Raw genomic sequence first — 13628 nt, forward strand, 5'->3', positions numbered from 1 at the left:
GATTTGAAATTTTGACAGTTGGGCAGTTTGAATTTCTCAATGGGAGTCAATGGGAGTTTTTTCCGACTTTGATCGTCATTTTTAGGAGAACCGTAAGTCCGATCAGTTAGAAAAGATATAGCACACTAAGTCAGAACAGTTTGAGTGTCCGTGCCGAGTTTGGAGTATGTGGAGTTAAAGCTCTAGGAGGAGATAGAGTCAGAAAATTTTCCGCTCAGAAAAAGAATAATAATAATAATAACTAGATTAAAAAGTTCGTCGAGACAAACTTTAAGTTGGCTTGTGAAAGTTTGGAACAGAAAGTTTGAAGAAGTTTAAAGTAGTTTGAAGTTTAAATTAGTCTAAAGTTTAAATTAAGTTTAACTTGGTTTAAAGATAGATAGATAGATAGATAGATAGATAGATAGATAGATAGATAGATAGATAGATAGATAGATAGATAGAGTTACTATTGTGGTTGCTATGGTGTTGCTAGGCAGTTGCTAGGGTGTTCTTGGTGGTTGCTAGGGTGTTGCTAGGCAGTTGCTAGGGTGTTCTGGGTGGTTGCTATGGTGTTGCTAGGCAGTTGCTAGGGTATTCTGGGTGGTTGCTATGGTGTTGCTAGGTGGTTGCTAGGGTGTTCTGGGTGGTTGCTATGGTGTTGCTAGGCAGTTGCTAGGGTATTCTGGGTGGTTGCTATGGTGTTGCTAGGTGGTTGCTAGGGTGTTCTGGGTGGTTGCTATGGTGTTGCTAGGCGGTTGCTAGGGTGTTCTGGGTGGTTGCTAGGGTGTTGCTAGGCAGTTGCTAAGGTGTTCTTGGTGGTTGCTAGGGTATTCTGGGTGGTTGCTATGGTGTTGCTAGGTGGTTGCTAGGGTGTTCTGGGTGGTTGCTATGGTGTTGCTAGGCGGTTGCTAGGGTGTTCTGGGTGGTTGCTAGGGTGTTGCTAGGCAGTTGCTAAGGTGTTCTTGGTGGTTGCTAGGGTGTTCTGGGTGGTTGCTATGGTGTTGCTAGGGTGTTGCTAGGTAGTTGCTAAGGTGTTCTGGATGGTTGCTATGGTGTTGCTAGGTGGTTGCTAGGGTATTCTGGGTGGTTGCTATGGTGTTGCTAGGTGGTTGCTAGGGTGTCCTGGGTGGTTGCTATGGTATTGCTACTTGGTTGGTAGTGTTCACATATGGTTACTATAAAGTATCCATATTAGCATTTAGCTATTCACAGCTAGCATGTTTAGCATATTGAAAGTCCTGTGTGCTAGCCTGAGTCAAAAGACCCAAACCCCATCGCGATACAATGTTCTGATGCTGAGATATAGCTGTTAAAAAATGGTTGCTAGGGTCCTCTCTTTGGTTGCTAGGGATTGACTTGACAGCTGCCAATCATGAAACTCCAAAGGCTGCTTGTCAGTATGAATGATTTAAACCAACCCCCATCTCTATACATTGTTCTGATGCAGAGATATAAATGTTGCTTAATGGTTGCTAGGGTACTCTGTTTAGTTGCTAGGGAGTGGCTTGGCAGCTGCCAGCGATGAATCTCCAAAGGCTGCTTGTCACTATAAATCAACTCTCATGACTCTGTGACATTCAGAATGGAAGATATCCCTCTTTAAAATTTGGTTGCTAAGGTGCTCGTTAATTGTTGCTAGGGCGTGGCCAGAAATTGTTGAGGTGATCCATGGTTGGCTCTTTGCTACCCAGAGTTAAACGAGACCACCCTCATGTTTCTATGACACTTGTATCCGGAGATATCCCTTCGATCTCTTTCTGTGCAAGTCTATGGGATATGTTGCTAAGGTGCTTTAAATAGTTGCTAGGGCGTGGCTTGATAGCTTCACAATGATCCTGAGAGACTGATTGGTCGTCTGAGTAAAATGAGCCCGCCCCCTTGTCTCTATGACACTGTGATCCAGAGCTATGTTCAATATAAAACCCTAATGCAATGTGTAGGATGGCCCATTTCATGTAAGTCAATGGGGCAATTTTGGGCCGCTCCTGCCCCCCAGGGGTGCAACTATTCCCCCACTGTGAGGTATTTTCTTACAGAGCCTGTCAGCCTCTTCAAATGTGGTACATTACAAGTTTCTGAGAAATCAGCAATATTTAGTATTGCACGAGGCCTGCGGCCTCGTGCCTATGGCCTACGGTTGCTAGGGTGCTGTAACTGGTTGCTATGGTGTGAATTTAGAGTTTATGAGTTTAGAGTTTATAAGTTTAATTGAGTAAGTGTCCAGAGTTTATTCATTTATGAGTTTAATAGTTTTATGAGAGTTTATAAGAGTATGAGTTTATGAATTGAGAGTTTAGAGTTTATAAGATTAAATTAGTCTTAGAGAGTTTAAGTTTAGAGTTTATTAATTTATTTTGAGTTTAAGAGTTTAAGATTAGATAGATAAGTGTCATAGATTGATGAGTTCATTAGTTTAAATGAGTGTCAATGGCTCATATAGTGTATAGAATGACAGTTTGATTGAGTCTGGGGCTTCAAGGTATTTAGATTTGAAATTTTGACAGTTGGGCAGTTTGAATTTCTCAATTGGAGTCAATGGGAGTTTTTTCTGACTTTGATCGTCATTTTTAGGAGAACCGTAAGTCCGATCAGTTAGAAAAGATATAGCACACTAAGTCAGAACAGTTTGAGTGTCCGTGCCGAGTTTGGAGTATGTGGAGTTAAAGCTCTAGGAGGAGATAGAGTCAGAAAATTTTCCGCTCAGAAAAAGAATAATAATAATAATAACTAGATTAAAAAGTTCGTCGAGACAAACTTTAAGTTGGCTTGTGAAAGTTTGGAACAGAAAGTTTGAAGAAGTTTAAAGTAGTTTGAAGTTTAAATTAGTCTAAAGTTTAAATTAAGTTTAACTTGGTTTAAAGATAGATAGATAGATAGATAGATAGATAGATAGATAGATAGATAGATAGATAGAGTTACTATTGTGGTTGCTATGGTGTTGCTAGGCAGTTGCTAGGGTGTTCTTGGTGGTTGCTAGGGTGTTGCTAGGCAGTTGCTAGGGTGTTCTGGGTGGTTGCTATGGTGTTGCTAGGCAGTTGCTAGGGTATTCTGGGTGGTTGCTATGGTGTTGCTAGGTGGTTGCTAGGGTGTTCTGGGTGGTTGCTATGGTGTTGCTAGGCAGTTGCTAGGGTATTCTGGGTGGTTGCTATGGTGTTGCTAGGTGGTTGCTAGGGTGTTCTGGGTGGTTGCTATGGTGTTGCTAGGCGGTTGCTAGGGTGTTCTGGGTGGTTGCTAGGGTGTTGCTAGGCAGTTGCTAAGGTGTTCTTGGTGGTTGCTAGGGTATTCTGGGTGGTTGCTATGGTGTTGCTAGGTGGTTGCTAGGGTGTTCTGGGTGGTTGCTATGGTGTTGCTAGGCGGTTGCTAGGGTGTTCTGGGTGGTTGCTAGGGTGTTGCTAGGCAGTTGCTAAGGTGTTCTTGGTGGTTGCTAGGGTGTTCTGGGTGGTTGCTATGGTGTTGCTAGGGTGTTGCTAGGTAGTTGCTAAGGTGTTCTGGATGGTTGCTATGGTGTTGCTAGGTGGTTGCTAGGGTATTCTGGGTGGTTGCTATGGTGTTGCTAGGTGGTTGCTAGGGTGTCCTGGGTGGTTGCTATGGTATTGCTACTTGGTTGGTAGTGTTCACATATGGTTACTATAAAGTATCCATATTAGCATTTAGCTATTCACAGCTAGCATGTTTAGCATATTGAAAGTCCTGTGTGCTAGCCTGAGTCAAAAGACCCAAACCCCATCGCGATACAATGTTCTGATGCTGAGATATAGCTGTTAAAAAATGGTTGCTAGGGTCCTCTCTTTGGTTGCTAGGGATTGACTTGACAGCTGCCAATCATGAAACTCCAAAGGCTGCTTGTCAGTATGAATGATTTAAACCAACCCCCATCTCTATACATTGTTCTGATGCAGAGATATAAATGTTGCTTAATGGTTGCTAGGGTACTCTGTTTAGTTGCTAGGGAGTGGCTTGGCAGCTGCCAGCGATGAATCTCCAAAGGCTGCTTGTCACTATAAATCAACTCTCATGACTCTGTGACATTCAGAATGGAAGATATCCCTCTTTAAAATTTGGTTGCTAAGGTGCTCGTTAATTGTTGCTAGGGCGTGGCCAGAAATTGTTGAGGTGATCCATGGTTGGCTCTTTGCTACCCAGAGTCAAACGAGACCACCCTCATGTTTCTATGACACTTGTATCCGGAGATATCCCTTCGATCTCTTTCTGTGCAAGTCTATGGGATATGTTGCTAAGGTGCTTTAAATAGTTGCTAGGGCGTGGCTTGATAGCTTCACAATGATCCTGAGAGACTGATTGGTCGTCTGAGTAAAATGAGCCCGCCCCCTTGTCTCTATGACACTGTGATCCAGAGCTATGTTCAATATAAAACCCTAATGCAATGTGTAGGATGGCCCATTTCATGTAAGTCAATGGGGCAATTTTGGGCCGCTCCTGCCCCCCAGGGGTGCAACTATTCCCCCACTGTGAGGTATTTTCTTACAGAGCCTGTCAGCCTCTTCAAATGTGGTACATTACAAGTTTCTGAGAAATCAGCAATATTTAGTATTGCACGAGGCCTGCGGCCTCGTGCCTATGGCCTACGGTTGCTAGGGTGCTGTAACTGGTTGCTATGGTGTGAATTTAGAGTTTATGAGTTTAGAGTTTATAAGTTTAATTGAGTAAGTGTCCAGAGTTTATTCATTTATGAGTTTAATAGTTTTATGAGAGTTTATAAGAGTATGAGTTTATGAATTGAGAGTTTAGAGTTTATAAGATTAAATTAGTCTTAGAGAGTTTAAGTTTAGAGTTTATTAATTTATTTTGAGTTTAAGAGTTTAAGATTAGATAGATAAGTGTCATAGATTGATGAGTTCATTAGTTTAAATGAGTGTCAATGGCTCATATAGTGTATAGAATGACAGTTTGATTGAGTCTGGGGCTTCAAGGTATTTAGATTTGAAATTTTGACAGTTGGGCAGTTTGAATTTCTCAATTGGAGTCAATGGGAGTTTTTTCTGACTTTGATCGTCATTTTTAGGAGAACCGTAAGTCCGATCAGTTAGAAAAGATATAGCACACTAAGTCAGAACAGTTTGAGTGTCCGTGCCGAGTTTGGAGTATGTGGAGTTAAAGCTCTAGGAGGAGATAGAGTCAGAAAATTTTCCGCTCAGAAAAAGAATAATAATAATAATAATAAGTTTAAATAGAATTTCAGTAAGTTGGCTCTCACAAGCCAACTTAATAAGTTTAAATAGAATTTCAGTAAGTTGGCTCTCACAAGCCAACTTAATAATAATAATAACTAGATTAAAAAGTTCGTCGAGACAAACTTTAAGTTGGCTTGTGAAAGTTTGGAACAGAAAGTTTGAAGAAGTTTAAAGTAGTTTGAAGTTTAAATTAGTCTAAAGTTTAAATTAAGTTTAACTTGGTTTAAAGATAGATAGATAGATAGATAGATAGATAGATAGATAGATAGATAGATAGATAGATAGATAGATAGAGTTACTATTGTGGTTGCTATGGTGTTGCTAGGCAGTTGCTAGGGTGTTCTTGGTGGTTGCTAGGGTGTTGCTAGGCAGTTGCTAGGGTGTTCTGGGTGGTTGCTATGGTGTTGCTAGGCAGTTGCTAGGGTATTCTGGGTGGTTGCTATGGTGTTGCTAGGTGGTTGCTAGGGTGTTCTGGGTGGTTGCTATGGTGTTGCTAGGCAGTTGCTAGGGTATTCTGGGTGGTTGCTATGGTGTTGCTAGGTGGTTGCTAGGGTGTTCTGGGTGGTTGCTATGGTGTTGCTAGGCGGTTGCTAGGGTGTTCTGGGTGGTTGCTAGGGTGTTGCTAGGCAGTTGCTAAGGTGTTCTTGGTGGTTGCTAGGGTATTCTGGGTGGTTGCTATGGTGTTGCTAGGTGGTTGCTAGGGTGTTCTGGGTGGTTGCTATGGTGTTGCTAGGCGGTTGCTAGGGTGTTCTGGGTGGTTGCTAGGGTGTTGCTAGGCAGTTGCTAAGGTGTTCTTGGTGGTTGCTAGGGTGTTCTGGGTGGTTGCTATGGTGTTGCTAGGGTGTTGCTAGGTAGTTGCTAAGGTGTTCTGGATGGTTGCTATGGTGTTGCTAGGTGGTTGCTAGGGTATTCTGGGTGGTTGCTATGGTGTTGCTAGGTGGTTGCTAGGGTGTCCTGGGTGGTTGCTATGGTATTGCTACTTGGTTGGTAGTGTTCACATATGGTTACTATAAAGTATCCATATTAGCATTTAGCTATTCACAGCTAGCATGTTTAGCATATTGAAAGTCCTGTGTGCTAGCCTGAGTCAAAAGACCCAAACCCCATCGCGATACAATGTTCTGATGCTGAGATATAGCTGTTAAAAAATGGTTGCTAGGGTCCTCTCTTTGGTTGCTAGGGATTGACTTGACAGCTGCCAATCATGAAACTCCAAAGGCTGCTTGTCAGTATGAATGATTTAAACCAACCCCCATCTCTATACATTGTTCTGATGCAGAGATATAAATGTTGCTTAATGGTTGCTAGGGTACTCTGTTTAGTTGCTAGGGAGTGGCTTGGCAGCTGCCAGCGATGAATCTCCAAAGGCTGCTTGTCACTATAAATCAACTCTCATGACTCTGTGACATTCAGAATGGAAGATATCCCTCTTTAAAATTTGGTTGCTAAGGTGCTCGTTAATTGTTGAGGTGATCCATGGTTGGCTCTTTGCTACCCAGAGTCAAACGAGACCACCCTCATGTTTCTATGACACTTGTATCCGGAGATATCCCTTCGATCTCTTTCTGTGCAAGTCTATGGGATATGTTGCTAAGGTGCTTTAAATAGTTGCTAGGGCGTGGCTTGATAGCTTCACAATGATCCTGAGAGACTGATTGGTCGTCTGAGTAAAATGAGCCCGCCCCCTTGTCTCTATGACACTGTGATCCAGAGCTATGTTCAATATAAAACCCTAATGCAATGTGTAGGATGGCCCATTTCATGTAAGTCAATGGGGCAATTTTGGGCCGCTCCTGCCCCCCAGGGGTGCAACTATTCCCCCACTGTGAGGTATTTTCTTACAGAGCCTGTCAGCCTCTTCAAATGTGGTACATTACAAGTTTCTGAGAAATCAGCAATATTTAGTATTGCACGAGGCCTGCGGCCTCGTGCCTATGGCCTACGGTTGCTAGGGTGCTGTAACTGGTTGCTATGGTGTGAATTTAGAGTTTATGAGTTTAGAGTTTATAAGTTTAATTGAGTAAGTGTCCAGAGTTTATTCATTTATGAGTTTAATAGTTTTATGAGAGTTTATAAGAGTATGAGTTTATGAATTGAGAGTTTAGAGTTTATAAGATTAAATTAGTCTTAGAGAGTTTAAGTTTAGAGTTTATTAATTTATTTTGAGTTTAAGAGTTTAAGATTAGATAGATAAGTGTCATAGATTGATGAGTTCATTAGTTTAAATGAGTGTCAATGGCTCATATAGTGTATAGAATGACAGTTTGATTGAGTCTGGGGCTTCAAGGTATTTAGATTTGAAATTTTGACAGTTGGGCAGTTTGAATTTCTCAATTGGAGTCAATGGGAGTTTTTTCTGACTTTGATCGTCATTTTTAGGAGAACCGTAAGTCCGATCAGTTAGAAAAGATATAGCACACTAAGTCAGAACAGTTTGAGTGTCCGTGCCGAGTTTGGAGTATGTGGAGTTAAAGCTCTAGGAGGAGATAGAGTCAGAAAATTTTCCGCTCAGAAAAAGAATAATAATAATAATAATAAGTTTAAATAGAATTTCAGTAAGTTGGCTCTCACAAGCCAACTTAATAAGTTTAAATAGAATTTCAGTAAGTTGGCTCTCACAAGCCAACTTAATAAGAATAATAAATAACATTGGGGTCTATGGGGAAAATTTGGGCAGCTCCTGCCCCCCAGGGGTGCAACTTTTACCCCATTGTGAGGTATGTTCTTACAGAGCCTGTCAGCCTCTTCAAATGTGGTGAATCGCAGGCTTCTGTGAAATTCTCGCTCGGAGCTATGAGTCGTCAAAGTTTGTCGCAATGTTAAGTCTATGGGATTTTTGGGAAATTTGTTCGCCCTTCGGGCGAACATCGTACCCCCGATCGCTTAGAAAAGTCATAGCACACCATTCCCGAATATTCCGCACGTTTTGAGACCTCATTCATGGGTGTGTGACAAAAACTGCGGGAGGAGTAGCGTGCCAAACTTTTGGGCCGACTCAAAAAACACAATAGTAATAGTGTTGCCTTGCTTTCAGCAAGCACCACTAATAACATTGGGGTCTATGGGGAAAATTTGGGCAGCTCCTGCCCCCCAGGGGTGCAACTTTTACCCCATTGTGAGGTATGTTCTTACAGAGCCTGTCAGCCTCTTCAAATGTGGTGAATCGCAGGCTTCTGTGAAATTCTCGCTCGGAGCTATGAGTCGTCAAAGTTTGTCGCAATGTTAAGTCTATGGGATTTTTGGGAAATTTGTTCGCCCTTCGGGCGAACATCGTACCCCCGATCGCTTAGAAAAGTCATAGCACACCATTCCCGAATATTCCGCACGTTTTGAGACCTCATTCATGGGTGTGTGACAAAAACTGCGGGAGGAGTAGCGTGCCAAACTTTTGGGCCGACTCAAAAAACACAATAGTAATAGTGTTGCCTTGCTTTCAGCAAGCACCACTAATAACATTGGGGTCTATGGGGAAAATTTGGGCAGCTCCTGCCCCCCAGGGGTGCAACTTTTACCCCATTGTGAGGTATGTTCTTACAGAGCCTGTCAGCCTCTTCAAATGTGGTGAATCGCAGGCTTCTGTGAAATTCTCGCTCGGAGCTATGAGTCGTCAAAGTTTGTCGCAATGTTAAGTCTATGGGATTTTTGGGAAATTTGTTCGCCCTTCGGGCGAACATCGTACCCCCGATCGCTTAGAAAAGTCATAGCACACCATTCCCGAATATTCCGCACGTTTTGAGACCTCATTCATGGGTGTGTGACAAAAACTGCGGGAGGAGTAGCGTGCCAAACTTTTGGGCCGACTCAAAAAACACAATAGTAATAGTGTTGCCTTGCTTTCAGCAAGCACCACTAATAATAATAAGTTTAAATAGCATTTCAGTAAGTTGGCTTTCCCAAGCCAACTTAATAAGTTTAAATAGAATTTCAGTAAGTTGGCTCTCACAAGCCAACTTAAATATACATTAACCTTAAAAAGGAGAGATGCATTTGCAGGTTGTAGCACTTAAGTGCTAATTTCCACCTGATTTTCCTAATCGTTTTAAAATTAAAATAAATAAAAGTTGTGTAAGCATCTCATTCAACTGCGAAACAAAGAAAACAAAGTTATCTAACGTTAGCTGACATGCATTAGCTCGTTCAGTTCGGTAATAATGGCAAAGACAAAAGTGTCATTTTGCAGCCAAATCGGAAAATTGCACCCGCGATTTACATTATTTAAACGTTTAACAAGTCAATCGTTTACTTATATGATGTTAAACAAACACAATTTCACCACAAATAAACAAAAAGTGTTTAATATAGTACTTACACTTGAAAACTCCATATACAGTGGAAAACTCCCGCGTCTCCGGTTTCCGGCATTTTCAAATATAACGACAACTCCTCCTCTCCCGTGGCATCATGGGATAGTAAAGTGTCCATCGTATGCGCACTTCAGAATCTCGCCGGAAGTAGTAGGCCATCCGGGTACTTCTCGCCTACTGTTTTTCGAATTCTATGAATTCGGACATACTACTCTGCTCGCGTACTGTTTTTCGCATACTATATAGTATGGAAGTACGCGATTTCGGACGCAGCCATGCTCTTTTGGGTTGAGATCTGGTGACTGTGGGGGCCATTTTAGTACAGTGAACTCATGTTCAGGAAACCAATTTGAAATGATTCAAGCTTTGTGACATGGTGCATTATCCTGCTGAAGGATGGGTACATGCTGGCCATAATGGAATGAACATGGTCAGAAACAATGCTCAGGTAGGCCGTGGCATTTAAATGATGCCCAATTGGCACTAAGGGGCCTAAAGTGTGCAAAGAAAACATCCCCCACACCATTACACCACCACCAGCAGCCTGCACAGTGGTAACAAGGCATGATGGATCCATGTTCTCATTCTGTTTACGCCAATCAGACCAGGCAACATTTGTCCAGTCTTTAACTGTCCAATTTTGCTGAGCTCTTGCAAATTGTAACCTCTTTTTCCTATTTGTAGTGGAGATGAGTGGTACCTGGTGGGGTCTTCTGCTGTTGTAGCCCATCCGCCTCAAGGTTGTGTATTTCACAAATGCTTTCCTGCATACCTTGGTTGTAACGAGTGGTTATTTCAGTCAAAGTTGCTCTTCTATCAGCTTGAATCAGTCGTCCCATTCTCCTCTGACCTCTAGCATCAACAAGGCATTTTTGCCAACAGGACTGCCGCATACTGGATGTTTTGCCCTTTTCACACCATTCTTTGTAAACCCTAGAAATGGTTTTGTGTGGAAATCCTATGACAAAACATATCTCCACTATCCCCACTGTGATGCCTATGCGGTCAAGCCAACATTACTTATCAAGAAAGGTGAACTATGAGTCAAATCATGCAAGCAGCACAATAAACAAAGCAGCCATGTAAAAAACGTATTAAGTGGAGGCAAAAGTAGTACAAAGCATTTCAAAGGCTTTGGAGGTAAAGATCACTTGAGAAAGCACAGTGAATCCAGGTGCTTTGCATGTTGTTTATAAGTGGACACGGAACTAAAAATGGGTCAGACAATACCTCCCGCCATCCCACTGAGATTTACATGTTCTCCCCTTTGGGAAAAGAAAGTGGGAGGTGGATGTGTTTGTCAGGGAGCATTGCTGAACAATTACTTGGGCAAAATGACTCAGGAGGACTATTTTTTCATTAGCCTTTACCAAATTACAATATTACAAATATTAGCTTGGATTTCTTCATTTTAGATGGTTAAATGGGTCATAAAAGGTATTATAAAACCAGTTGTGAATGGAGAGTTACTGCTATCCTAAAACACAAAACCACATAATCAAAACCCTGTGCATGGATACGATACAAACCCTACAAAGTATTTGAATAGTCAAACCGAAAAATTATAACTCCTCATTTACTCGGGTTTCCATTTCACTGTTATATGGTAGGGGGTGCTATGACACATATTCTGAAAGAGTACTGAATCTCAAAACACATGCAAAGAAGACACAGAAACAAGCAATCTCATGTCTAATATGTAAAATAATGCATTAAACATTAAAGAGCATATAAATCAAAACTGCCTAATATTAATGTCTGTTCGATATATATGGAAAGGGCCACCGGAGGAAAATAGGGGAGGGTCATGTCTTTTTATTCTTTATTGAGGGGAGGGTCATCCAACTTTTTTTAGTCTATAGAGGAGGGCCACACAACATTTGTATTCATCAAAACAGCTACATTTCAAAGTGGCTTGTTTGGTGCATATTTTTTCCATGTAGCTATAGCTCTCTACGTTGGTCTGACCCAACAAAAATCCAGTTTGGCAGTGACAGTGCGCATGCACTTCAGTTCGCGCTCAGAAAAAGTGCATTAGAACAGAACGCCAATGAAATGTTACGCGGCAAAGCTTTAAAGTACGAGCAAATAATCAACTTTTGTGATTGCGAATAATGGCAGTGTCCTGTGAGTGTTACTCTACCGCTGCATTAACATGTGATGTGAATGTACGTCGAGTTATACAGTAGTGGGACTGAGGCACCAGAATTGCAGCTGATATAATGTGCGCTGTACGATACTACCATATTTTAGTTTCCATTCTTATTGTGTTTCCACAACAATTTTAGTGAGTAAATCTACTGAAATTGCCACCATAACAGTGGAGGGTGATGTGTTGGACATAGGGCTACCACATTTTTAAATTACTATTAGTATTATTTGAAGTTAACACAATAAAATACATAGACCTAAACCAAAAAAAAAAAAACTAGTTGAGGATAAATTCTTTAAAATTGGGCAATTCCAGCGTTATGGACATGACATTTGCAGTCAAAACTACCTAAAAGTAATTGAAAATGGCAATAAAAAGTGTTGAAAATGTCATTCTTATAAGAAAATCTAATGCCATACAATTCTAGGGTCTCCAAAAGTGCCATTGTCCACTATATATATTCAGTGGACAGTGGACAATTAAATAGCTTAAATCTTCTCATGGAACGCTTTCCAGAGAATTTATCTAAAGTGCAGCCGGAGAGTGAATCTAAAGACATAGATTTTCGCAAATCACTGAATAACAAATGTAGGATTGACTCTAATCCTAACAACTCCAACCTTGTAATAGTCCTAACCAATCCCTTCTATACCCTGCTTCTAAAAACTAGCAGCTCATATATTGAAGCTCCCAGTCTTGGATTCCGGTCACGCTGGTCCATAGCAAGATTTCTAATTTGCCACAAATCTGCTCCCATTTCCTGCGCTGACCCCCAGAGAGCCAGCCGACCATATACTGAACACCAATAATGGCAGTTGAGCTAAAGCATCCGACTGAGGACGTAACATAGTACGCTTTTCTGCCGGCGCTCCGTGGGCTCCAGTGCAGAATGTCAAGCTTTTGAGCAACAGGGCAAGAGTAATATCACAGCAGGAGGTGGCTGTGCGCAGTTTATCATAGATTCAAGACCAGGAACATGGCAGGAGTGTGCAGTCACATGTAAATTATGATGGGTTCTTCATTTACTAGTTCCCTAGAATGACACATCACAATTTTTTTTGCCAAAATGATGTCAGTTTATCTTTGTCAACATCTTCAGCTAAGCCAGCACTGCTATAATCTGTCATCTGATCGATGACCTGTCATCCTGTCCGATATCAGGAATACAAAATACTGTAAATACTGTACTGCTTCCCCGCATAAGGCTTTCTTACACAAAACATGTCTTACAAATGTTAAATCTGAATGAGCAGTCAGGATGATTTTCACATAGTTTTGAAGCAAATATTCTAGGCCATGTGATACAATTTTCAAAGGGTTTGTGAAGAAATAATTAGTATGGGTTTTATGACCCTATTTCAGTGACAGTGTTTTTTAGTTTTTTCCACAAACCACGCATAAACATCATTATCTGTAAACCAAAAATTTTACACACATGCTGCTGACATATTTCCGTAGCAGAGTTTGTGCTGAATACAGTGTAATAAGACTTTAGCCATGAAAATTTCACAAGTATCAGAAAAAAGCACACATTTCAGAGCATGTCAGAACACATCCAGGTCCCAGAAAACATTTCAGACCCCAGAGGGTTAAAGCACTCTGGCCCACTCATTTGCATAAAACAGTGGCTAGTGGCTCGAGAATGCAAACCTTCAAATAAGTGCAAGGTGCAAGCAATGAAAAAAAGAAAAAGGTAAGCTCTTGCGCAAATTTAAAAAAACTCAAACCTGTGAAAATGCTGACGCCGTGCACATGCGTATTACGTGTTAAATCTATAGGTATGTATGTTTGTATATATATATATATGTGTGCGCAGGCGTGTAGTCTTTCTTTACATATTGACCTCAACAGTGACTTGGCTGGCCTTAAAAATGTATAATACAGAATTATTTATCGCTTCCGCATAGCTATGTGAACTGGAATTATTTTGACAACATTTTATCTGTACAGAGGTAAAGGGAAGGAGGCCTTCACAGACTAGTTGACTCTTCCGGACTG

At 41.3% G+C, this 13628-nt stretch overlaps 1 long non-coding RNA gene across 1 annotated transcript in view; it reads right to left on the reverse strand.

The window, feature by feature from the left end:
* The window catches only part of LOC120481164 (uncharacterized), a 119899-nt gene extending 110146 nt beyond the window's left edge, over positions 1 to 9753 (reverse strand). Inside the window, exon 1 of the long non-coding RNA XR_016168371.1 lies at positions 9484 to 9753. This is a non-coding gene — a long non-coding RNA (uncharacterized LOC120481164). The remainder of the gene's footprint in view (positions 1 to 9483) is intronic.
* Between the last annotated feature and the right edge of the window lie 3875 nt (positions 9754 to 13628).

Source organism: Pimephales promelas, chromosome 4, assembly GCF_988280905.1.
Source record: "Pimephales promelas chromosome 4, fPimPro1.hap1.1, whole genome shotgun sequence".
Lineage (NCBI taxonomy): Eukaryota > Metazoa > Chordata > Actinopteri > Cypriniformes > Leuciscidae > Pimephales > Pimephales promelas.